General features: G+C 35.7%; 1 non-coding gene across 1 annotated transcript; it reads left to right on the top strand.

The window, feature by feature from the left end:
* Positions 1–4,980: 4,980 nt before the first annotated feature.
* On the top strand, positions 4,981–5,087 carry LOC141634769 (small nucleolar RNA R71). The gene has a single exon (XR_012539491.1). It is a non-coding gene; the product is annotated as a small nucleolar RNA R71 (small nucleolar RNA).
* The last annotated feature ends 22,284 nt before the right edge of the window (positions 5,088–27,371 follow it).

Genomic DNA, 27,371 nt, shown 5'->3' with positions numbered 1-27,371 from the left:
GGATGAATGATAGATGTATGCATGGTTTCAAGGGTCACCTTGGAATAAACGGTAGCCAAGGAGTTATCACACCACAAGGTACTCTTGACTAGGCCTTAAACCATGGGTCAAAGGATACTAGCATGACACATCCTAGGGTGTTTTACAAGCATTCTAACAAGCAAAGTCTTAAGAATAAAAAGCATCTACTAGGGCCTATATATACTTGTCAAGCTTCCCAAATAGACGGTTTCGCAAAATTTTTCTAACATGCAACTACATGCCATGATGCAACTAACATATACACATCCTAATGCAAATGATTCTACCAACTAATATGCCATATAAACTAAATGCAATCCTAAATTCACATTGTTTTTACCGCATCAATCAAAATAAAGCCACATAGTCATCATTTCCAACAACCTCATTGTCTTCCACCACGTCCCTAGATGCACCCGGAAACAAGGCTTCTTTATCCGCCCAACTAGGCAAAGGACAAGATGGATCAAGGAGTCCTTGCCTAGCTAAATGTAAGAGGGGAGGATATTGAGCCAAATAAGCATTCTTCCGATCTTCATAAGCTTGGTTGTGCATGGCTTGCATAAGAAGAGTGACATAGTCTTTCCCAATTTCAACTCCTTGCGGTTTGAACTCTTCATACACAAAGGGGTAAGGCGGTATAACAATGGAAGAGGAGGGAGTTTCATGATCACCCTTTTGTTGTTGAATGATGTACTCGGCTTCTTCGGATAGGGGAAGTAGATAGTTGGTCCGGTGGACACTTAGACGACAAATCTTTGCGGGTAAAGTGAATGATCGAGCCTCACTAGTAAGCCATCCACACTTGGTGTCAAGGGGGTTTTGAGCAACCCACTTGAACTTGTTAATCATGATAGGCATATCAATAAGATGGCCACCTTCCTTTGCCTTGTACTTGTTATCCTTATTGAAATTAGGATCAAAGTGCTTGGCTAGGACCGTGACTAAGCCGCCATTAACAATAACGGTTGTACCCTTCTTCCCACTATCAACATGGAGCCATCTATCAACCAATAGCCTCAAAGAATTGAAAGGCTTGGTATGGATTCTTCCGATATTCAAAGCCGATTCACGGAGAATAAAATCAAGTCTTGTGAAATGATTGGTGTCTTTCCTAGCAATTATGGTATTTCCCACAACTTTGTGCCATACTCTTATGCCCGGATGATGGACCAAAAGAGCACGACAAGCATGAAAATCATCAAATTTCTTCCCGGAGATTGCCTCCCAAAGAGGCTCGGGGTCATACTTTCCATAATGCTTAAAATATCTCGATTCATCGCTAAGACCCAAAATTTCACCCAATTCCTTAAAGGTAATGCGTCTACTAATGTTAGCTAGACGAAACTCAAGATTTTCCCTATTCTCAACTTTGGTGACTTTTAAAGAACTTAAGAATTCCAAGACAAGGGAAGGGTATGTCAATTCCTTTGTTTCAAACAATTTCTTCAAACCCATGGCATTGAAAAAGGCTTTTGTTTGTTCAAGAACACCCAATTTCTCCAAAGCATCTTTACATATGAATTTGGTGGATTGAATTGATTTCATAGCAAACTTGGCAAATGTCTTTCTATGGGTATCGGAAATAAAAGTTACCTCCGGATAATGCAAGAGTTGATCGATTACCGGAGTAGAAGGTGATGCTCCCATAGAAGTTTGTTGTTGTTGTTGTTGCACTTCCAAATTTGGTGTTGATACCACCATTGCCAAAGCTTTATTTGTTTGGAGAGCTTTTTGCCTTTGAGAGAGAGCCTTTGCCTTTGGTGCCTTTGTTGCACCCTTTGTCCTTGCCATTTGATGAACTAACCAAGAAAAGAATCAAAAATCTTCAATTTGTAGAATGCCCAAATCGATTTGAAGGTGAAAGGCTTTGCCTTTATGAAAACAAAAATCGACTCAAAGGTTGAAGATTTTGTTCTTGGTTTTGATTTTTATTGAAGATGGAGTGATTGATTTGTTGTTTGAAGGATGGTTTGATTTGATTTTGGTGAATTTTGTTGAGGGTTTTTGTTTTTGTGATGGAGAGGATGAGGGTTTTGATGTTTAGGGTAGTGTTTATGAATGAATGATTGAAGGAATGAAGGTGGGAGGGTATTTAAAAGAGTCGAAATTTTAAAAACGCAGGGCAATCCGTGCGGATTAGGCACAATCCGTGCGGATTCTCGCAGCCTTCAAATTTTTCGAAGCTCGCCTAAAGACGGCGGATTCTCGGGGAATCCGCTCGGATTCTTCCGTGTAGGGACGGGCGGATTTTTGCGGGGACGGACGGATTTCAGTCCCAGAAATTTCTTTGTTTTCTTCACCGCAAAGACGGGCGTCTTGTTCACAAGACGGTCGGATTTCGTGAGACGGGCGTCTTCCCGAAATCCGCTCGATTCTTCAACAGATCAAGAAATTTTCAATTTCAGCTCACTCAGACGGGCGTCTTTTGGTCGGACGCTCGAATTGTTGAAGACGGGCGGATTTTCGTGAATACGCTCGGATTCTCGGGTCCTTTGTACCCGGATTCACTTCATTCGTGCACAATGCATTTCCCTTTACCATTCTTCCATTATTCTTCATTTCTTGTGTTCTTCATTGTGGGGACACTACTAAGGCATGAATAGCCTAGGCAATTCCCATCCCCACACTAAGGTAAAGCACTACACATCAATTGAAATCGTTAGTCCCTCCCTCACTTCTCTCTTACATGACAATTATTTTGATCAAAGTAAATAAAAATCCAAAAATGACAAAAAAAAAATGCAATACAAGAATTGAAATGTAAGTTAGGGAGTTAGAAATATTTACAAGTGGTGGTTTAGGGAGGACTCCACCAAACTCTCATTCTTGATGAGATGTCAAGGGGGCATGTTCAAGGTGTTGTTGATGTTGCTCAACACCTTGAAGAAGTAATCAAAAGCTTGTTCATTGTTATGGTAGAGGTCCTCAATAGACCGTGGCCCTTGTTGTTGATCATGATCGATGGCATGCCCAATGTAGGGATTAAAGATCCCTTCAAATTCGTCGTCCCAAAGACCACAAACTTCATTGAGTTGATCATTGAAAATCTCTTGCTTAGATGGAGACAACTCTCCCAATTTCTTTTCTTGGCCAATGAGGCCATCTTCTTCTTCCTTGGTTGATTTTGATGAGCTTTGCAAGCTCTCCTTGTTACAATTCACTTGCTCTTTGAATGGAGCATCTTCAATTTTCTTCCTCCATTGGAGTTCCGATTTCTTCCTTTCATCTTTTCGGCTAAAATGATCAATCATGAAACATGGCTCATGCAAACGAGAAGCTCTCATGGTCTTGTCAAGATTAAAAGTTATGCTTTCATCTCCCACTTCTAGAGTGAGCTCTCCATGTTTCACATCAATCACCGCACCCGCGGTGTGTAGGAAAGGTCTTCCTAAGATGATTGGAATGTTGGAATCTTCCTCCGTATCAACAATGACAAAGTCCACCGGGATGAAAAACTTCCCAATTCGCACGGGGACATCTTCCCATATCCCTAATGGTGTCTTCGTCGATCTATCGGCCATTTGAAGTGTGATATTGGTGCATTTAAGCTCTCCCATTCCCAACCTTTTACTCACCGAGTACGACATGACACTCACACTAGCCCCTAGATCACATAAGGCTTTGTTGATCGTCGTGTCGCCAATGGTACACGGTATTGAGAAGCTTCCCGGATCCTTTAACTTTGGAGGTGAACTCCCTTGAAGTATTGCACTACTCACCTTAGTGAAGGCGATAGTCTCAAGTTTCCGGATCGACTTCTTCTTTGTGAGGATATCTTTCATGTACTTTGCATAGGCCGGTACGTGATTGATTAATTCCGTGAAAGGAATTGAGACTTCTAAGTTCTTCACAATCTCCATGAACTTTCCAAGTTGATCATCAAATTTGGGCTTGGCTTGACGACTTGGAAAAGGAAGTCTAATCACAATGGGCTCCTTTTCTTTGGCTTTGTCTTCATTTTTCTTTGAACTTTCTTCTTTTGATGATTCCCCTTCTTTGGGGCTTTGCACAATTTCTTCCTTTTCACTAGCTTTCACAACTTCATCCTCAACTTGCTCCTTCGGTGCTTCATATCTTGTACCACTTCTCAAGTGAATGGCACTAACCGTTTCATGTCTAGGGGGATTACTTTGAGGTGGTAATTGCCCCTTTTGTCTTTGTGAGCTTGAAGATGCTAGTTGAGTCAATTGTGTTTCCAACATCTTGGTATGAGCTAGAATGTTGTTGATGGTGGTGTCTTTTGCTTGGCTATCATTTTGCATTTGAGTGAAAAATTCTTGTTGATTCTTTTGCATTTGGAGGACCGCTTTTTGGACATCAAAACCTTGGTCATTTTGGTGATTGTATGGATTTTGATTTTGGTAACCATGGTTTTGATTGTAAAAGGGTCTTTGATTTTGGTTCCTCATGGGTGGTGGAGTGTATGTTGTTTGAGGGTTTTGAACATTTTGGCTTTTGTATGAGAGATTTGGATGGAACTTGGTGTTTTCATTGTAAAAATTTGAATAAGGGGTACCACTTTTGTAAGCTTGGAAAGCATTAACTTGTTCGGTTGTTCCCCTACACTCACTTGGGTCATGTCCCAAAGTTCCACAATTCTCACATATCCCACTTGGGATTGATGAGGATGCCGTCATGGCATTGACATGATGCTTTGATGTTTTTGAGTTTTCCTCAAGTCTAGCCATAGCTTGTTCAAACTTCAAGTTGATTGTGTCAATGTGAACACTAAGTTGAGCACCCAATTGAGTAACGGAGTCCACTTCATGCTTTCCTCCTCTAGTAGCCTTGCGAGGTCTACTATATTGTGAATTATGGACCGCCATTTCCTCAATCTTGTTCCATGTTTGATTGTCATCAACTTCGGTGAACATTCCATTTGATCCCATATTGAGAATGTTCCTAGAATCTTCATATAAACCATTCCAAAATTGTTGCACTAAAAACCATTCGCTAAGTCCATGGTGAGGACATGAGCGACAAATACCTTTGAACCGCTCCCAAGTTTCATACAAAGATTCTTCATCCCTTTGCTTAAAACCCGTAATTTGAGCTCTTAGCATGTTAGTCTTTTCCGGTGGGTAGAATTTTTTGTAGAAAGCTAGAGCTAACTTCTTCCAAGAATCTATTCCAAGGGTGGCCTTATCAAGGCCCTTCAACCATTGCTTTGCGGTGCCGATTAACAAAAAAGGAAATAAGACCCATCTTATTTGGTCTTGAGTCACGCCCGTTTGAGAGATAGCATCACAATAATCGCAAAAGGTTTCCATATGAGAATGAGGGTCCTCACTAGGCATTCCCCCGAATTGGCTCCTCTCAACTAGTTGGATGAAGGCGGACTTGGCAATAAAATTACCGGTGAGATGTTGCGGTGTAGGAGTACCATTTGGTAGATTCTCCTCGGTGGGTATAGAGTGTGACGAGAATTTAGGCATTGTAGGTGGATTTTGTGGGATATTGTGTAATGGGTTTTCTTCTCCTTCTATTGCGAAAGGATTGACAAACTCACTAGTGGGTTGAACAACTTCACCAACACCTCTCAAATTCCTCCTAACAAGTCTCTTATTATTCGTCAAGGTTCTTTCGATTTCACGGTCAAAAGGTAACAAATCACCTTGTGACCTTCTAGACATGCAAAATATCAAACAACTCGAAAACAATTAGAACAAGCCTTGAGGAGTTTTACTTCCCCAAGGTGAAAAAGACACAACTAATAACAATAAAAGAAATCTTGAATCAATTAAACACCGTCCCCAACAATGCGCCATTTTTGGTCGAGGCCATTTCGTGTTCACAATTAAGTATATGTGGTCGTTGGTCAATGGTCGATACAAAACACAATTTATACTTCACAAACAACTCTACAATTAGTAAAGAGGCAAGTAAAGGTCGGATCCCAAGGGACGGGTATTGAAATGAGAATTCTATTGTAACTAGTAGTGTCTAGGGGGTGTCACAAATTGGGTTGATGTAGAAGGTCACTAAGCTAAAATAGCAATGAAAATAAACTAGCTAGATAAAATAAGGGGTGTAAACAATTGATTAAAAGCACTAGGGTGTCATGGGTTCATAGGGAAATCATGGGATATGATCATACAAACATGTTCTCAAATTATAAGCAAGCAATTATTGTTGTGATGAATTGAGTTGGGTTATATCTTACAATCCTAGGAAAGTTTGGGTCCCGGAGCCGAATCGATTAGATTGTACAACACCTAAAAGTCGACTTAATCTTTCCTACTCAACACATGCATGGTCTAACAAGACTCGAGTTGGGTTATGTCTTACAAGTCTCATTGAAAAGATAGAAGATGATAGTAAATGCAAGGATTCATAGGCTTAGCATTTCATCAAATATAACATGTGCATGTATTAAGATCAAAACAAGCAAGCAAATAAGATATGAAAGCATATTGATTTAAGCATGAATCATTCCCCATGTTGGTTTCCCCTAATCACCCATTAAACCCTAGCTAAGAGACTACTCACTCATTATCATGTTGATCATGCTAGCAAGGTTGTCAATCATACCAACAATATGAAACATGATGAATAAATGAAAGTAATTAACAATAATTAAAAAGGGATTAAGAGATTATACCTACTAATGATTCCAATAATAAAGCAAGAATAATAGAAGTACTTGAATCCTAGATTGAGAGGTTGTCAATCTCCCAATAATAACCCAAATAATCTTCAATTACCCAAAATAAAGGAAGAACAAGAGAGAGATTAAAGAACTAAAACTTGGATTAAAACTTGATTAATACTTGATTACAATATTGAAGAGAGATTTGATTGATATTAACTACACTAATTATTGATAAGAAGAACATGCTCCTCTAATTAGCCTAATGGGGTATTTATAATGAAAATTAGGGAGGATGCATTAGGGTTAACTAAGGGCTAAACTAGTAATTACACTTTTTAAGTTGAGCAAGGAGGACCCGGTATTTTCTTAGAGAAGGGCTTCTCTTTTCGTAGCTTGAAGAATGAAACCGTCTTTGTCATCAAATCCGTGCGGATTAGAGTCGGACGGCCGGATTTGGCTGGGCAATCCGAGCGGATTCAGGAGAGGGACGCTCGGATTGTTGAGGGGAAATCCGAGCGGATTCCAAGGAGGGACGCTCGGATTGTTGAGGCTGGACGGACGGATTGTCTGCAATCCGTTCGGATTGTTGGTCAGCGTCAATTCTTCTTCTTTTCTTCCCTTTTCTTCATAAATTCCTTGGGGATTTCCTTGGGGACGCAAGGATCCTTTCTCAACATTGCTCTTCTACTATAATATGTACAAAGGCCTTCTAGTCTTGTCTCTTCTTGATGCTTGGTCATTGAATACAATCAATTTAGCCTCGTTTTGCCATGAAAATGCAAGATTCTTACTCCTTTCCTACCAAGGGATCAAAATCTCAAAGAATATGCAAAACAAAGAACTAAAGATAAGAAATGACCCAAATAGGCACTAAAAAGCATGGAAACAATGGTAATTCGGGGGCTAAATATGCGCCAATTATGGTCACATCACAAACCCTAATTTTTAAAGATCGCCTAATTCAACTACAACAACATAATTAACAATAAATCGGATCAAATAAATTAAACTGAAAAAAACACCAATCAAAATAATCAACAACGAAAGGCATAATAGAGGATGATAACTACCTATGGATGCGCAACAACTGTAGGAAGAAAGAAATCGGCATCGTCGCATATGGCACTGTGATATTTGAGAGGAACTCGGTGGGTGAGAGTGAGATGAGTAGTGAGTAGTGAAGAATGAGGGTGAGACGGGAATGAGTGGAGTAGAGAGTGAGAGAGAATGGAAAAGATGTGGTTGTAAGTGAATGAAAAATGGAGGATGGAGATCTAAAGGGGAGATATAACGATAGAGGGTGAACTTGGGTGGTACTATTCATCGCTACAGTACATTCAAGTTCATTTTTTTTAAGGGTTTAGGATTAAGATTTATTTTTTCCTTTCTTTTAGGATATTATTGTTGTAAAGATAGAAGAATAAGATTGAGTAAATCTCCAGGATAATATTTGTTAGAGATATTCTATCTCTTTATATTATTTGATTTATTCTTTCCTATCTTCTAAGATGTTGTTGGATTAAATATAGGAAGACTATGTTGCTTTCTTGTTGTCTACATCACACGAGATCCACGGATATCTAGGGTTTAGGTAAAGATCTTGGGTAAATATTTGTTAGAGATATTTTATCTCCTTATATTTATTCTATATCTTTTGCCAAGATATTATTGGATTAAATAAAGAGAATTGATCTCTTTCTTGCCCATTAATCCACACGACACACTAAGGTTTTGGAAAGAAACTTAGATCTTCTCTCTACTATAAATACAAGCACTTATTCATTCTTTTAAAATAATTTTCAACTTTGAGCTTTAAAATATCCTTGCCAACAAATTAAGTTTATCATTATTTTGCAATCGAAAGTTATTTTTGAAAAGTCGTGTTGTTCTTTATTGCAATTATTTTTGAAATTACGTTATTGGATAATAGCGCTTCATATTGTTTCTACTCGTTCAATTGTGTGAACACCTAGAAGAACAATCAAGTGCTTTCTTAGTAACTTAATGTAGTCAAAATCGAATATCTAGTGGTATTCAAATTGAGTTTTAGCTAGAGTTAGTTATACGAGTGGGTTGATAATTTTGTAATCCGGAGAAAGGTACTAAAATTATTAATCGAGAATAGTGGACGTAGGCTTCGACGTGTGAAGCTGAACCACTTCAAATATCGTGTGTCCTTGCAATTTTCTTTACCGTTCATTTCATTATGTTAATAAATCGTTTAGTTAATTAGTTAAAGTTTAATAAATAAACTTTAAGTAATTAATTATTTAAGATATAAAATAAAAAGTGGGCATAAGTTTTGAAATACTCAATCCCCCCCTCCCCCCCACCCCCCCTCTCGAGTATTTTAACTTGGATAGACTCTTCAGTTACATCGTCTCCATTCCTCTTGGAACGATCCTTTCATTCATTTAGGTGAGTGAGAGAGGCACATAGATTTCCAGTGTCTTCTAACACCATAGAACCTTCTACTCCACTCCATTTATCACCCTCGTTTATCATCTAAGACTTCGGAGGATGTACACTAAGTTTTTACGGTAAAAAAAGTATTTTGTTTATATGGTATTAGTTTTGCGTAATTAGCAGAGCTTGTTACTTTAAAGAGGGCACAACTCATCAAAATATAAGTCAAATTAACAAGTCAAATGAAAAAGGTACAATTATTCTCCACACCAGATAAATTGTTAGAAATTACTTTTAGATTATAGTGTCCAGCTTTCTAATTGGATCACATTTGGGTCGGACTCCATCTTTTTCAAAATATTTGCAAAAAAAAACAAAAAAAAAAAAACAATACTAATTTCAAATGTTTTCGAAACCAACATTTGCATTCATCATACATGCATCATATCTAGGACATGCATTTGCATCTTAGGTGTCATAAATTTGTCACTAACTATTCTCAGTCGACTACTCTGACCTTCATCTTCAAAATTCATCATGGTCGGCAGGCCCTGACATGCATTTGAGTTCTTAAAATAAAATTTTCTAAACTTGCTTTTTTGCGAAATAAGTTTTTGCAATTTTTAAATCAATTGGCCGGCAGGCACTGACATGCATTTGAGTTCTTAAAATAAAATTTTATGAACTTTCCCCGTGAATTTCTGTCTCAGGCGACCCTTTTAGTCACATGTAGCCTATCCAAATAACTAAAGTCCATTATTATCCGAGAGAAGTATTAGAAAAGTGGGATGACAGTGTTGGCATGTACCCGCAACTCCGCAAGCTAGTAGATATAGTGTCCTTTCTAAATTACACAATGCAATTTGTTATATTGTACCCGTAACTCCGCAAGCTAATAGCAGTTAATAGACTATACCACCTGTTGTATAATGCTATTATACAACCAAGGGTATTTTAGTATTTTCCTCTTTATAATTGTTCTAACCTATAAAACAAATTTAACGTAACTCCTCTCCTCTCTCTAACTTCTCTCCATATTTTTCTAACTGCTTCTCTAATTACTCAATCATCTTCTCCCTCAATATCATTTTTTCAATTACTTTAATTCTCCATCTCTAAAAAAAATAAAAAATTTAATCTATAATTACAATATGTGGTGGACAAAGCTTCTAATGCGGAAGATATATCAAATTTACACGGTTCTAGAACTTTATGCAGAAGATTTCTTACAAAGCTCGGAAAATTTGCTTACTAGCTCGGAATATATCATAAAAGCTCGGAATCTTTACGTTCTTTTAAACTATTATGTAAGTTAGGATTTTTTTCCTAGAACAAATTCCATAAATAATAATTTATAGCCGATCCACGAAGTCAAGTTTGTTTGAACTTAGATTTATTAATAACTCACAACATTGCGCTTTGATATATACGAAACTCAAAAACTTTGTTTGTAAGCTCATAAAATTTCTAACAGAGCCCGTAAAGCTTCTTAAATAACTCGGAAAAGTTACTCGGAAGCTCGGAATATATCTTAAAAAGCTCGAAACCTTTACTTGTAAACTCAAAAAATACAAGGCTAAAAAATTACAGAGCTCAAGAAGTTTACTAAAATGCTCAGAATGAATCATACAAAACTCGAAATTTCAGAATATGCCCAAAAAATACATGTCAATATACAAATGATGTCGAAATTTATGTCAGATTATTGTTAGAAGCATTTTTTCTTCTTGATGGTATTATTAATTGCAAAAGATTTTCCAATTAGGATGTATTGAATTTTGAGTTGAAACGGCCACTTCATTGTGGTTCTTACAAAGAGTTAATATTGTATTATTATGGATGTAAATAAGGTGAGATAATGAGCCATTAAATCAATTTTAATGGTCATTATTCCTCCTCATTCATTTCCCCATAACTCCTATTTTGAGAGCCTATATAATGTGATATTTATGTGTGAATTATACACAAAACAACATACAAACACATTAACTTCAATCACAACAAAGCCACCATTCTTAGAGCTTTTGGAACTTGGGGTGTGAACTACCACCGAGACTCTAGTAGTTGTCGGAATCAGGTTTTCGTGGGCAGAACGTCGACACGTAGATCTTCCGTACCTATTCCGCTAACAAGGTACACATTTTCTTACAAGTGGTATCAGAGGCCGAGCATGTTTCGGCTTCTGCCCCAGCTGACTAATGTAATGTTTTACACTCTATCGTATAAGTATAGTTTGAGAGTAATTATTTTTGTGTAAAATGAATAATTGGCCTCAGACGACACATATACGGAGTACTGTAATAATTATCAGTACATACAATGTTTGTTGTTGTTATGCAAAACAAGAACACGACTTACAATTTGTTATTGACTTTCCCATGAAAACAAGTTATCCCGAATTTTTTAATTGGAATGAATATTAAAGTTCCGGCGTCAGTCGCCGGACCGAGTAAGTCGCACATCTACAGTCGCCTTCGCCGTTCCGCGCGTTCGAGAGCATGGGTCGGATTAATCGAAGTATCCATCACTTATCTGTGTGACGGTGGTAATATTTTGGTTGAAGGTGTCGAAATTTTGTTTTCCCGCAATTGAGACAAAACCGCCTTACATCGACGGCGTGTTTGTGTCACACGCCGACACCGACCATGATGCGTTAAGCGCGTGAACCGGCTAAATCAAATTATCCGGCACCGATCTAAGTGATGGCGTCGATCATTGAGGTCGTGGTGGTAAAAGGTTGATGTATATGACGATTTTGGTTGTGGGTATGGTTGTTTCAGACTCGCTTCTGTGTGAAACGTTTTCGAATCGTTGTCTCTAATGAATAAATGGTAGGTTCTTCAATTTTTTAATGGAGTTGAAATGGTGATGAATAAAGGGATGTGTTCCCAATTTCATTTTCTTAGAATTTTCATGGAAGACGAAGGGGAATGTGTTGTTTTTTTTCTTTTGTATGTATGGTTTTAGTACTTCTCAGTTCTCTTTGGTCATTGTTTTGTTGTTATCCTATATCTTAGAATCATTGAGATGTGCATCTTATTATTTAATTGAAAGGAAAATCAATTCTTGGTTATGTTGTACAAATTTTCTTTCAAGGGGTTAGCATTTTTCTTTTATAGCAATGTTATTTCATTTGCTAGTCTACTAGTTGGATGTTGGGTATGTCAGTATGTGTTGCATAGTACATTGAATTAGTCCAAAATTTCTCTTAACCCACATTTTAGTATGATAAAATGCTATTCCTTATACGGTTATTCTCCGTATTTGGTTGTTGCGGCGAATTGCACAATATAAGACCGTAATTTTACATATCTATATTCGAATATCTTAGTGATGTTAAAAGTAATGCTAATTTGTTTAGCTAGTTTATAAGTGTGTGAAGGTGTCTCACACAAAGTTGAACATGGGTCATATAAATTTATTTTATATGATTTTAGTTATACTTGATATTTTATGAATGTGTTTCATACTCCGCGTATATATTTTTGTTTGGACCATGTAAATTTTTTTATGTGGATAATGATATCTTTCGTGATATTAATTATATTTTAAGAATATGTTTCATAAAACTTGTTTTACGTGTAAATGGTAAATATCTAAGTGATATTTTACAAGTCACGTAAATTTGTCCTTGTGACATTTCCTGTTTTAAGCATTTTGGCTAGCAGATTTATTGGTATGAGAAATACTATTATTCGACTCCGTGTTCAATTTAGTATATGCTACTCATTCCTATCTCTATATCGTGTTTTGCAAGATAAAGTTAGAACTTGCGAATCTGTTTCGTTTATTTATCTTGTGAAATTGTGTAATGTTGTATTACATAGAAAAAAAATATCTTATTGACATTTGTTGTTGGTGATATTTTATAACTTACATACAAGGCTCATATTTTAGTAATATGATAATTATTGTAAATTTGTTTTACAAAATGACTTATATCTTTGTGATATAGGGTTCTTGTAAATTTATTTTACAAAATAACTTATATCTTTGTGATATATTAGATTATTAGTTTATGTAAATGTGTCTTACATAAATGATTTATATATTCGTGATATATAATAACGTGTAAATTTAGTTTTACATGTGGGATGAGAAATAATTGAATACATATTAGTTGTGTATCAATAAGTCATTAAAACTAGCATATGTGTTATGATCAAGTTTTTTTTTAACGACACGCAAATTTGATTTGCACAGTGTTTGTCCAATATCTAAGTGATATTATTATTCATGCTAATGTGTTTAGCCGATATTATAAGGGTGAATAGCTGATTTTGTTTAGCTGTTTTTTTAGGATTAAGTGATTTAGTTTCATTTAATCTTAAGCTGTTAATTAAATTATTGAAATTCTTGTTTATGGCGTTTGTGATGATTTGTGCCTTAATCTGTATACTTGTGTTTGACAACAAGTGTTTTTGGTGATTTGTTCACCATAGTGATGCGGTTTGAACTTTGATAAATAGAGTGATAAGATTTTGTATCTTATTAATAATCACGATTTGGAGAAATTGTGATCACTATTATATGATCGAGGTTAAGTATCTTACTAATAAGTAGGATTATGAAAATCTGTGTTTTTTTTTACCAGTACTTGTTCAAATATAGTAAGCTTATTCAATGCAAAATTCTGTTATTTTGTATGTAGACCTATTAAGTTAGTTTTGAGATGTATCTTACAGCTTATGTAGCGTAAGACTAGGTGTAAGTCAATTTCGTTTTGACGTGGGGTACAAGACTGTGTGTCTTGACCCGAAAGTGTTTTAAGGATTGTCGTCGTTTTTATCTTACGTGAGATAACGATGAGCCTTTTTAACACGGGATTGACTGACATAAGGAGTTATTTTTCCATGGTGATTCGTTTGCCATTTGATTGTGGGATAAGGAAAAATCGAAAGCTCTTGATGTTTCGTTGTCAGTATACTCAATCCTTAATAAAGTCTCAAAGTTATTAAAATGAGAGGAGTTTGTCTTGGCGTTAATGACTTCCATAAATGATTATTAATGGTCTATGTTTTTCTTGCTATTGAGGACAAATATGCAGTATTATTAAATATGTTTGACTTAGTGTCGACAAGAGAATAATGTGGAGATAATATTAATTTGGTTCATGATAGATTCGAGTCAAATGACATCATTTCTATCAATTTGAGTTATATGTTTGTTTCTTGCATCTACTGCGAATTCTTGTCCTTTGTGGATTTAGAAACAGAGCGGGAATATTTATAACTCGTAGTTGTTTAATCCCTTGTTTGTCGATGGATTATTCAGTTTTAGCTATGCTATCTAAACTATGTTTCAAAGAGGCTTTGTGCTACTTTGAACTATGTTTCAAAGAGGCTTTGTGTTACTTTGATGTGTTAATTCACTACGCACTTAATTGTGCTTCAATAATTAGTTTATTGAAAATTACGGATTCTTTTTAACCTCTTGTTAATAGTTTGTTATGGCTATGTGTTGGTCATAATATAAATGTTTACCGCATTACTTTACTTATCTATTTGATTACATTTTAATATATGTTCATTGTCTTTCACTTTTATATTTCAATCTATTTTTATTTTATCTGTGGGTAGTTAAATCTTAAGGAGCATCATGAGACCGTATGTTTTTTTCCTCTTCATTTGAGATGATTCATGCCATATGGGTGTGTATTCATGATTTGTCATTTTATATAATGTTTTATATGTTCAAACATTTTATGATAAAAATGAAAAACCGACTTTGAACTTAGAGTTAGAACTCTTAGTAAATATGTTGGTTTTGAATAACTCTTTGATATGTTAAATATGTGCTTTGATCTTACAATTCCTAATCGCTATGACAAGTGGTTGTTTTAGTTGAGGAATTGTACATCACTTGACATGGTTAATTAAGTGAAGTATGGCATTGATAAAGTTTTCCTTCTTTTGGTTTAGAGGAGGATTCCTTAAATATGTTTTGAGGAAGTTTTGTTCGCTCCAAAATAAGTTTTGGATAATAGGTTAGTCATTCATGTCTTAACATTTTTTTTTTTAAACTTTGTGTTTAAGTGACCCACGATATTTATTCACTTGGATGTGTTCCTAAATGTTCAGTGAAGATTGGTAGACTTTTGTCTTGTATTCGTTACAATGCAAAAACTATCTTTTGGTGAGTGGGAGAATTTATGAACTCATTGCGACACCAAGGATAGTTTAATTTCTCTTTATTTTTGGATAGTGGGAGTAGTTCCATGATCCAAGGGAAATATGAGAAGTTGTCTACTAAATGAGTAAATATCAACTTGTATGTCAAGTTGTAACATAAGGTCGATCCTTAAGATGTTTTACTCATTATGGAGGATAATGGGAGTCGTCCTAACTATTCAGTTATTTTTACCACTTTTAGTAAGTGGGAGTTATCACTTTTAGTAAGTGAGTGTCTTCATCAAGTAATAAAAATGGATGGTTATTATGAGAGCAAATAGACATTGTCACAATGTGTTATGACGGTTAGGTTTAAGACTATTATAAGATATGTTCTCAAATGTTCGGATTTGTTCCGCTTTTCTTCTATGTTTTGGTCATCTATTTTGGATTTTGTTTTCAAATGGATGTAAAGACACTTTCTCGAATCAAGGTGCTCGAGAAACTTATGAATGTGGATCAATCAATTGAGTTTGTCTCAAATGATTAAGATGATAAATCTTTATGTCCTTCAAGCTTATTCATGTGTTGAATGATCTTCCATATATATTTTAAATTTCATAAATCATTTGTGTGATGATTTAATTGGATGGTAGCGGAATTAATATGGTTATGTCAAAATTATAAACGAGAATAAGTTCTCTTTGTAAATTGGTGACATATTGGTATATATTTAGAAGAAAATAATATTTTGGTTATGTCTAAACCTACGACTAAGCGCAAGAAATGATTAGAGTATTGTTTCTTGATCTAGTGTAGTTGTTATTTTGATGTGTACTTTGCTTAGCACATGGTTGAACGTCAACTTTGTGATTGATAAAGTAATTAGTTACGGAATCGATCCTCTACACGCACAATTATATGTAATCAAGTGATTTTAACTTTTACCTTTGTGGTAAGAGTATATTGGTTCTTGTGTAGGACTAAGTGTTGTCATCGAGTAAGATTAACTAACAAGATGGTTGGTGCATGATCTTATAAGATGTGTTCTTAATTAGTTCATGTGTTAAGCTAATTATGTGAAAGAGTCGACTTAATTTTTGATCTTGTTGAGTTATGGATGTGTTTGATAATGGACATTTTTTGGATAAAGATTTTAAATCTTTTAGAAATGTTCATATGCATTTGTTGCATGACCAGGCACATAAGATATAACCAAGCTTTTAGATTGCTTAGTCACACAGGTAATCGCCTTGACACTTATGTAGTGGGCAAGATGAGATTGGGTCACTTAACACTTAGTAAGTGTTGAGATTATCTTTTTACATAAGTTGTATGGAAAATATATTGACTCGTTATAGAGTCGCCTTAGTAAGTCTAAGATGAGACTTTTGTAGTCGAAGTATGAGAAGACACCCTATTTTCATACTAAAGTTTTGAACCGAATCACAAGTTTCAGATTGAATATTGAGTATATTAATATAGTGGCTTAGGTTAGATGCTTGAGTAGTATCTAAACCTATGATTTGCACGACATAGAAGCGTGATATGCCCATCGTAGTGGGAGCTATGTTGTGACACATATATCATACTATGTGTGTTTTGTCGACCGTAAGGAGTGACAGATGATTCCCTAATCTGTTGCTGTGTGAGCCCTTTTGGACTTGTTTGTCCTAATTTGGTACGAAGCCCTTTGACTTGGAGCTGTGAGATGAAATTGAGATTTGATGTTGCTACTTTAGCGTGATTTCGGAGAATCATAAAGTCGTTGGTTCAACGGGTCAAGTTAGGAAAGCAGTCGAGTTGAGATGGATTTTCATTAGTGTCCAAGGAATGGTCAATTCAACTACACTATGTTAAGCCCGGTCGGCGGTTATATTGTGTATATAACTACGTAACATGTTATAGCATAAAGGGACAATAAATGTTGCGGTGTTGTTTGAATGATCTGAGGAATCGTTATTGTGAAAGTGTTATGTTAGTTTAATGGTGACTTAATATAACACTACTTGTTACATATTGGTCGCACGCCCCATTTTCCTGTATGAGATGTGATTGATGGTTTTGTTAAACTGTATTGTGATAAGCTTGGCTGTGTGACCAAGTGGGAGGATTGACTCGGTTGTGTGGCCGAGTGGGAGTATTTAATTTTGAGTTGAAACGGCCACTTCATTGTGGTTGTTACAAAGAGTTAATATTGTATTATTATGGATGTAAATAAGTTGAGATAATGAGCCATTAAATCAGTTTTAATGGTCATTATTCCTCCTCATTCATTTCCTCATAACTCCTATTTTGAGAGCCTATATAATGTGATAATTCTGTGTGAATTATACACAAAACAACATACAAACACAGTAACTTCAATCACAACAAAGCCACCATTGTTAGAGCTTTTGGAACTTAGGGTGTGAACTACTACCGAGACTCTAGTAGTTGTCGGAATCGGGTTTTCGTGGGCAGAACGTCGACACGTCGATCTTCCGTACCTATTCCGCTAACATACAAACACAGTAACTTCAATCACAACAAAGCCACCATTGTTAAAGCTTTTGGAACTTGGGGTGTGAACTACCACCGAGACTCTAGTAGTTGTCGGAATCGGGTTTTCGTGAGCAGAACGTCGACACGTCGATCTTCCGTACCTATTCCGCTAACAAGGTACACATTTTCTTACAGGATGAATAGCAGAGCAATTAATTATGTTTCTTTAAGAGAAGTGTGAGAGGTTTAACGTTTGATTTTGGTAGGTTTAGATTTTTTCTTTTATTCTTTTTTTAAATATTGAGTTGGCTTGAACAAGTTGTATAATGTTAATATACAACTGGTTGTAAGATAGTGTATTTGTGAGCTAACAGTTTATGGACTATACAACTGGATGTACAATAACATTGTACATCCAAGGTTATTTTAGTCTTCCTCAACTACTTTTATATGTTCAACCCTAAAACCAAGACTACGTAATTCAATTCAACTCCTCTTCTCTCTCTAACTGCTTTTATATTTTGATCTCCATCTTCCTCCATTATGTAGTTAACTAATCTTCTCCTTTTAAATTATTTTAACAACTATTATATCTCCCATTCTTCAATCATAAACAATATGAATATAATTGATTTTTACCATCACGGTGAGAGAAGCTTCAACGGCAGATGAAACATCAAAAGGTATCATCATCAATGGAAAAAAAGACTTTGAAGGAGCATGAAATAATCAATAGAGTTTTTATCGGGATTTAGATTATATAAATAATGGAATCTCATCTTACAAATCTGTTTGAATTGGGTCGTGTTTTTTTTAAACTATATTTCCTATAAATTTAAGCTCGAATTCTTTTCATAATAACTCATATTCTTTTCTTAATAACTCGTATTCTTTTCATACATTACAATTTAGTTCAAGCTCGTGTTCTTTTTATAATAGCTCACATTCTTCTCATAATAGCTTATATTCTTATTAGCTCATTTTTTTTTTAAAAAAATAGCTCGTATTCTTCATGTGAGTACAATTTATGAGTTCATAGACATTTAGTTATGAAATACGATAACATCTGAAACATTATTTGGTCGTGTTTTTTTGAAAGCACATTACATAAAATTTTACTTGAATTCTTTTTATAATAACTCATACTCTTTTCTTAATAACTCGTATCTTTTCCATACATTACAATTTAGTTCAAGCTCGTGTTCTTTTCAAAGTAGCTCGTATTCTTCTCATAATAGCTCGTATTCTTTTTAACTTGAATTTTTAAGCTCATGTTTTTTTTTGTATATAATAATAACTTGTATTATTCATGTGCGTACTATTTACGAGTTTATAGACATTGAAATATTATATAAGATCAAATTTGGGGGAAGGGGAACTTTTGCTAAAGAGAGAACTACAGTACGTTAAGTTTTACGTTGTTGAAGTAAAAATATTTAATTTTTTTTAGTGGGCTATAGATTGTTAATCATATATTATATGGGCCTGATGTACAATGCTTCTGTACAACATGATGTATAATCCTATTTGTGTCCGACAACCATTTTCCACGAACGGTCATCATACTTTGTTCTGTTTTACAATTTTTATTTGTTTTTTTATTCTATGACCGGTCACCAAATATTCGATGAACATAGTCTTATTAATCTTCTAATGATTCCGTTTAAAACAAACTATAACCTTTTATTATTAGATTCATGACCAAAAAAAATAAACTATATAGTGCAATTTAAAATTAATGTAGTGCCAATTTTAAATATAAGGATAAGGCCATATTCTTTTGGACTTAAAATCACTTAATTTAAATTTACATTAGATCATATAAGTTCAGTTCAGTTCAGATCCTATAACTTCAGTGCAGATCTTATAAGTTCAGTTCAGTTCAAATCCTATAAATTCAGTTAAGTCCAGTTCAGATCCTATAAGTTCAGATCCTATAAATTCAATTCGGAAAAGTTATATATGGAGTATTATTTTTAAAAACTGATGCAAAAACATTTGACATTAATTATTCGATACATATATACATTATTATTTCTAAAACAAAATTATCACTCCTCTCATTATTTTTTATCGTAATGTAATCGTAGTATAATATATGAACAAAATAATGTATATAAAGCGGAAAAATGTTACTATCTTACCTTTTGGTTTAGACTATATTTTCTTATCAATATTTTCTCTTGACTGCCCACTAATTTCTTGTAATTTTTTTTTTTAATCTCAATAAAAGTTTGCGGTTTATAATAATAATAATAATAATAATAATAATAATAATAATAATAATAATAATAATTTTAATAATAATAATAATAATAATAATAATAATAATAATAATAATAATAATAATAATTTTAATCGGCATAACCTTGTCCGGGACACTCTTTTCGACATCTGCTATAGATCTGGTATTACTGCGGGAAAGGAGGTTGATATCGGTTTGGTTGATAGACATGGTGGCTCTCTTCGTTCTGCGGATTTATTGCTTTATTCTTGGGACAGGAGGCGTGATGTGTGCGTTGACTTGACAGGTTCTTCTCCTGACTCAGACTGGGATGACGGATTTTGTGCCTGGCCGGGTTGTCGCTGATGCTGCTCAGCGAAAGTGTGCTAAGTATGGGGATTTGTGCGCGGTAGCGGGTTATGGTTTCCTTCCTTTCTCTTTCTCTTGGGGAGCTGGGTTCGGATGCTGTTTCCTTGCTCAAGCGGATCCAGAAATTCTCGGTATCTCAGGATGTGGGGGCTCGGGTGGCCGCTTACATTTTTACTAGACTTAGCTTTGCTATTGCTAAGGGTGTGGGAGCCCAGATTGTTTCTCGGCTCCCCACCAATTTCATGTAAACTTTTATTTTTATTTTAATGACAGTTGCGCGCATCCTTCAATAAAAAAAAAAATAATAATAATAATAGTAGTAGTAGTAGTAGTAGTAGTAGTAGTAGTAGTAGTAGTAGTAGTAGTAGTAGTAGTAGTAGTAGTAGTAGTAGTAGTAGTAGTAGTAGTAGTAGTAGTAGTAGGAGTAGTAATAGTAGTAGTGAAGTTAAACTAATTAAGTTAATTTAAATTTGGATCCTGTAAGTTCAGTTAAGATCATATAAGTTTAGTTCAAATCCTATCAATTCAGTTCAGTTCAGATCCTATAAGTTCAGTACAGTTCGGTTCAGTTTAGATCCGTTTCAGTCCAAAAGAACAAAGCCTAAGAAAAGACAAAAAAACTACGAAAATTAAAAAATCAAAATATAAGGATAAGGAATGTGAAAAATAAATGTAGCGCCAATTTAAAATATACTCCATATAAAATTATAAATAAGACTGTGAAAATGTAAAACTTTATATGTAATATAGTGTAATACTATGGTTTTGAGTAGGCCATACTCGACCAAGTAAGTCGTCGAGTGCTTTTAGACAGGCTACTGTTTTGGATGCACTCGGCACTGACGGGTTATTTTTCGCGGTTTGATTAAGATAATTAGAGAAGTATATATAAGTCGTGTTATCGGTTTTAATCACTTTATAATCATTTCTTAATCACTTTTCCCAAACATAAACTACGTAACACTGTTCTCCAACTATCTTAATCAATTCCAAGGCTAGAGTTCATAGATTGAGGGTTTTCTTTTCATCTTCGCGTCGATTCGATCGGTAAGTAATTGGCTGATTTGGGGGTTTTGGGGTGATTAGTCATATTATGTGTGGTATATTGTTTGTATGATATCATAATAGGTGTAGACTTCGTAAAGGAGGCATTGTAGCTTGATTTGCTGTGCTTTGCTTGGATCTTGATAATGTAGGGTTTCCTTACTCAGTCGGTTGTATAATTGATTATAAGACGTGATTGTGATTGATTGCTGGTTATATGATTATAATTGTGGATTATAATTACATTGTTTCTTGGATTGTTTGTGGAGCCATTTTCGGGAAATGGTTCCATCCCATGTTCGCCCCTTGTGGCTCCCGTCACAAGGGAGATGTGCACGTTAATGATCTGGGATTCGCTCGTTGCGACGAGCGGGGCTTAGGTGGCAAGGTTGCGGTCTCCACTGGCGGTGTGGATTTCTCATTGCGATGGAAACCTGGCAGGGCTACACATTTCGTTGTGTAGTCGGTTATTGATGAATGATGGAGATTGGAGGATTGATTGGTTACAGATTGATTGGATTGTGTTGTTGTGAGTTCTTATTTTGATTATGCTGTTGACTGACCTCGTTTATTGTTTTCAAAACTGCGGTGAACCATTTGGGGATGGTGAGCAGTTTGTTTAGCGGGTAACGGATGTTGATGTAGCATGCGAGTTACGGACGGTGCCGAGTCATCACCTTCCTTTAGCTAGCTTCCGTTGTCACTTTAAACATTAGTTTTATTTTGATTTCTTTTCGCAGTTGTAAAAGAGTTTTGGTTTGATTTCAGTTTGTATTTGTTTATACACTATTGTAATTTTAATAAACGTTCTATTATGGTCCATTTGATATATCTTGGCTCAAGCAACCGAGATGGTAGCACTTCCATTTACGAAGGTAACCTTGGTAAGGCACTTTCGTAGATGGGGGTATTAAAAAGTGGTATCAAAGCGACGATTTTGGAACCTAAAACAAATGAACTGTAATACCCCGTATTTTATAAATATATAGTTTATATTGTTTCTACGAATTAGGTACGAGACGGAATAATAATAATAATAATAATAATAATAATAATAATAATAATAATAATAATAATAATAATAATAATAATAATAATAATAATAATAATAATAATAAAAATAATAATAATAATAATAATAATAATAATAATAATAATAATAATGGTAATAATAATAATGATAAGATGGTAATGATAATAATAATAATCTCTAATATTTGTAACAACAAATTTTTTATTGCGATAACTAAAATTCAAAACAAGGAAATAAGTAAATTTTATTTATAAATATCAAAAGTAGGTGTACAATCTCTAATATATCCTCTCCTAAAAAGACATATTCATAATGACTTATAAGCTTTTAACGAATAACCTGATAAACCGGGGCCCTGCCAATGCTTCGCTTAGCCTCGATCCGAATTTCGACCATATTTCCTTTGTAAACTTGGTTTACTCCTCACTTAGATTGACCTGAACCTTTACGACTCGAACTGATCCAATTGTGCCTCGGAATTCTGATAATCCAATTATAAATTTAGGCCGGACCAATTTTGTTTAGAAATCCCCAATTTAGTCTGAAGATGTCGCTGATTGCTAGCATGAGCTCTTATTATTTTTTTTAAACCCGCTATTGTGACTATCTCACTCTCGGCTCGGCTACGAAATTCTAGCTGCGCATGCTTACTTGCTTGCTCAATCAATGTTTTAGTGTAACCTTGAAATATCGACACGATGCTGCTACATACTTGCCAAAATCTCGACCAATTTGATCGTAGCTTTACTTGGAGTTTTCGCTCCTGATTTGCAATTTGATTCCACTTTGGACTTAACTTTTTTTTTATAAAGGCCACCTGATTTGTTGTCAACGACCTTTATATCCGAGCTTTCTAAATCTGACTTGGCTCTTATTTGTTTGTATGTTTGAGTGCAGCCTGGCTTTATTTCGTCTTTGACCAAAAAACTTGCTTTCTCTTGAGGTAAGGTAGTATGTATACCCACTTCCAAAGTTTTTGTTTTCTTTCTTTTTTACCACACGTAATATATTATACTCATATATATGTATATCTCCTCCCTCCTTTTATTGGAGGCTCACTTCTACACGTCTTTCCCAATTGTATGTATGCTTTTTTTTTTTTGGGATACTCTACCATGTACCCTACAGTTTTTTGGTTTTCTACGGTGTACCCCTACAATTTTGAAATTCTATGGTGTACCCCTTAATTTCTTACTTATTTCTCTATCATGACCTTATTTAACTCTCCGTTAACTTTATCATTATCAAACAACTGTATTTTGACCTTTATTCTAACTCGCGAATGTTGTATCACCATCCTATGTGAAAAGTATCACAAGTCACTTTTAATAAGCACAAACTACTATTAAGAACCTTAGTTATGATTCATGAAATGATAATGGAGATTTGAAGAATTTTCAGTTAGATTCGTATACTGTTTGGTGGATTAATGGGTAACCGACTAATTAAAAAGTAGATGATTAGGTTATCGAGTAATTGGAATGTTAAATAAACGATTTAATAAGTCAATTAAGAAACTTGCATATTAAACAAAAAAAAATAAGGTCATGGTATAGACTATTGTGCAGAGTTCAGGGGTACACAATATAATTTCAAAATTGTAGGGGTACACCGTAGAAAATCGAAAAACTCGAGGGTACACCGTAGAATATCCCTTTTTTTTTACAGCATTTGCAGGGCTTACATTTCGACTTTTCGGCTAATTTCAATTTATCAATATTTTATGCAAGACCATCGTATTTGTTCACTGTTGAAGACTTACTTATTACTCGTCAGGGTGAACCCATTTTGGGTCATCGCGACAGGGTGAAGACTTATTATTTGCCAGGGTGAACCCATTTTGGGTCATCGCGACAGGGTGAAGAAGATTTATTATTTGTCCGGGTGAACCCATTTTGGGTTATCGCGACAGGGTGTGTCAGGGTGAACCCGTTCGGGTCATCGCGACACACTTTTGAAGAACCATGCAATGAACCTCTTTATGAAGACTATTATTTCATCACACCTCCAACTCACCCTATCCCTAGGAGACCTGCCGGATGAATACGTTTCTTGATTTGATGTCCCTCCTACTTGTAAAAGACTTCCTCATCTTCTCTATATTTACTTGTATTTGTCCTTTTTGCAGGGCGGAAATGGTGTACCTGAAGGAGTTTCGCAAGGGGAACGACATATATCTCTCTGTAGTTGACTGCAAGGATCAAGATGCTGCATCTGGAACTTACTTTCTCACAAGCAGCCAATCTAACGAGAGATTCTTTGTTAACTGAAATGTCCATGAAGCTTGAAGAGAATTCAACCGAGGAGGCTATTTTAGAACCCGTTTTTGGACCTTACACTAGATTGAGGTCTAACATGAATTCTGTCTAAGAAGTCATGCCTTTTTCCAGCTTGGGACTATTCCTTGGTGAGTTTAGGAAATTTTATTGTGGAACTTGTATCCCAAAGAGTTTTCTATCAAGAGTTGAAGAGCTAAGCAAAACCGGGTGCAATAAGGACCAAGGCTGGGGCATGCTTAGGCTTTTGTGCATTATGTCGCTATCAACATTCCCCTTTTGATCAAACATAGCTCAAGGGCCCTTAGAAGAGTTTTTGCAGCCTTGCCAAAGTCTTCCAAGTGAGTCCAAGTGTGCATAAACAAGACTTGAGCTAGTAAACAAGGGATTGTTGTACTATTAGTTTACTTTCTATCTTTTATGCTTTATGTCCTTTTCTTTTCTGTTTTCTTGTAAGGCCTTGGCTGCTGTGTTTGGTGATATTAGCAGCTCTTTTTGTGGCCATATGATGCATTCTTAGATGAAGGGAGGGGATTGTCTTGCTTGTCCTATAAAAGCAAGGACAACCCTTAGCAAAAATCAGATTATTTTGAATGACAAAAACCCTAAGAAGCAGCCTGCTCTCTTTCTTATTTATCTTTGTCTTGTGCTTGATAAACTCCCTTGCTTAGTGCTAGGTTTTTGGATAAGTCCTTTGCTAAGTGCTTGGACGAGTCCTAGGCTTAATTCATTGCTTTGTGTTCGAATTAAGTCATACCTTGAGTCCTAAACAAGCTGAGTTTTCTTTGTTTGTCACTTGAGTATTTTCGTGTCAAAACTTGCTCCAAATCTGATAGTTTTACTTCAAATTGGTTATCAGAGCTTTGGTTAACAAAACAAAGCTTTTCTTTGTGAGTTCATTATACCCTAACCACATTAAAAACACAAAAAACAACCATGAGTGAAGAAAGGCTTGCTGGAATTGAAACACAAGTTACTCAACTTTCTGAAAAATGTGATTTGTTGCTAGATTCTTTCAATGTTATCATGGCTAATATTCTAACACCACCACCAAGAGGAAGAGGACAACCACCTAGTGGCGAGGCTGTGGCCTCATGGGAGGAGGAGGACGAGCTCATGGTGGCCGTGAGGAAGAGGAGTTTTCAGATTCAGAGGACTCCATGGCCGAGGCATTTCAAGAAGAGCACAACAAAGACTTTAAGGTAGAGATTCCTGATTTTCATGGTAATTTAAACCCCGAAGATTTGTTAGTTTGGTTTAGGACCATTGAAAGAGTCTTTGAGTTTAAAGGTTATTCCGATAGAAAAGCTTTTAAAGTGGCGATCTTGAAACTCAAAGGCTATGCTTCCCTTTGGTATGAGAACTTAAAAAATCAGAGAAGAAGGGATGGTAAGGAACCTATTAAGTCTTGGTTAAAACTGAAAAAGAAGCTTAATGAGAAGTTTATACCTAAAGAGTACACTCAAGACATTTTCATTAAGCTCACACAACTTAAACAAGACCAACAACCACTTGAGTCATATCTTAGAGACTTTGAACAACTTACCTTGCAATGTGAACTCAATGAAAAGCCCGAACAAAAGATTGCTAGATTTGTTGAAGGTTTAGATACTAAGATTGCTCATAGGGTTAGAATACAACAAGTATGGTCCTTTGATGAAGCCGTTAATTTAGCTTTAAGGGTTGAGAAAATGGGTAAAGGGAAGGCTACAACCACCAAACCAACCACCAAAACAGCCACCTTTAAACCCCCAACCGGTTTCAAAATTAATGAACCACCCTCTCAAAAAAAAATCCCCATACTTGACAAAGAAAAAGCAGCCAAAACCTCACAAAAAAAGACCATGCCTCTCAAAAAATGTTACCAATGCCAAGGTTATGATCACTTTGCCAAAGAATGCCCAACCAAGAAAGCCCTTAATAGCTTTGAAGTGGTTCTTTGGGGTGATGATGAGATCCTTGTGTGTGATGAGGATAGGGAGGGGACGGACCATGAAGAGGATGATGTGGTTATGCCGGATGCGGGTCTTAGCTTGGTTACTTGGAGAGTGATGCATACCCAACCCCAACCCTTGGATATGGACCAAAGACAACAAATTTTTAGGTCTAGGTGCACCATTAAAGGAAGGGTTTGCAATCTTATCATTGATGAGGGGAGTTGTACCAATGTCGCCTCTAGTACTCTCATTGACAAGCTATCATTGCCTACACAAGATCATCCTAGTCCTTATAAGCTAAGGTGGCTCAACAAAGGGGCTGAAATGAGGGTTGATAAGCAATGCTTGGTTCCATTTTCCATTGGGAAGAACTATGTAGATGAAGCTCTTTGTGATGTTCTTCCAATAGACGCTTGTCACTTGCTACTTGGGAGACCTTGGGAGTTTGATAGGGACTCGGTTCATCATGGTAAAGACAACACCTACACCTTCAAATTTGGCTCAAGAAAGGTCATTCTAGCACCTTTACCACCTGTTCTCAAGCATATTCCAACACCTTCCATGCTTGAACCATCAAAGGAGGTGTTACTAATCAATGGGACAGAAATGTTGCAAGAGTTAAAGGAGGATAGAGATGTGTACGTGCTTATAGCGAAGAGAGTGGTGGGAGAACAAGAGAAGGGGCTGCCTAGTGAGGTCCAACGTTTACTCAAGACCTATGGTGATGTGTTTCCAAGTGAGCTTCTTAGTGGCTTGCCTCCTCTTAGAGGAATTGAACACCAAATTCATTTCATTCCGAGAGCTACTCTACCCAACAAAGCAGCCTATAGAAGTGATCCTAAAGCTACTCAAGAATTGCAACAACAAATTGG

This window comes from Silene latifolia, chromosome Y (genome assembly GCF_048544455.1).
Source record: "Silene latifolia isolate original U9 population chromosome Y, ASM4854445v1, whole genome shotgun sequence".
Classification (NCBI taxonomy): domain Eukaryota; kingdom Viridiplantae; phylum Streptophyta; class Magnoliopsida; order Caryophyllales; family Caryophyllaceae; genus Silene; species Silene latifolia.
The sequence above is the reverse complement of the archived record's forward strand: the minus strand, read 5'-3'. Positions and strand labels throughout refer to the sequence as shown.